This window comes from Myotis brandtii, unplaced genomic scaffold, assembly GCF_000412655.1.
Source record: "Myotis brandtii unplaced genomic scaffold, ASM41265v1 scaffold44, whole genome shotgun sequence".
NCBI lineage: Eukaryota > Metazoa > Chordata > Mammalia > Chiroptera > Vespertilionidae > Myotis > Myotis brandtii.
In genome coordinates this window covers 2,464,032-2,464,385 of record NW_005366833.1, presented here as the reverse complement: position 1 = coordinate 2,464,385, position 354 = coordinate 2,464,032, and positions in this window count along the sequence as shown.

The following is a 354-nucleotide window of genomic DNA, read 5'->3' as shown; positions in this document are numbered from 1 at the left end:
AGCACCTTCTCCGCAGAACCCCAAACTACTACACGCTATTACTACGGCCGCCTCCCACCGCTCCCCCAGCTCCCCGGGGTGCCCGGCAGCGCCCTTGGACGAGGACTGCGCAGAGGGAGGGCGGCCGCCCAACTCCATCGAGGCTTGGGCTTTCCGCGTCCTGCGCAGTTTCTCTGCTCCAGGCACAAACGCGGCGGAGAGCCGGCGCCTCGCAGACACTCGGATCCACGCATACAGTAGAGCTGTCTCCGTCCACATTCTTGCACACCGCCCCCTCCTCCCCCCGAGCTCCCGGAGTCGCTGAGCGGGGTCGAGTGACAGGAGCTTCCCGCCAACCCCCCCCGGGGCGGGCAG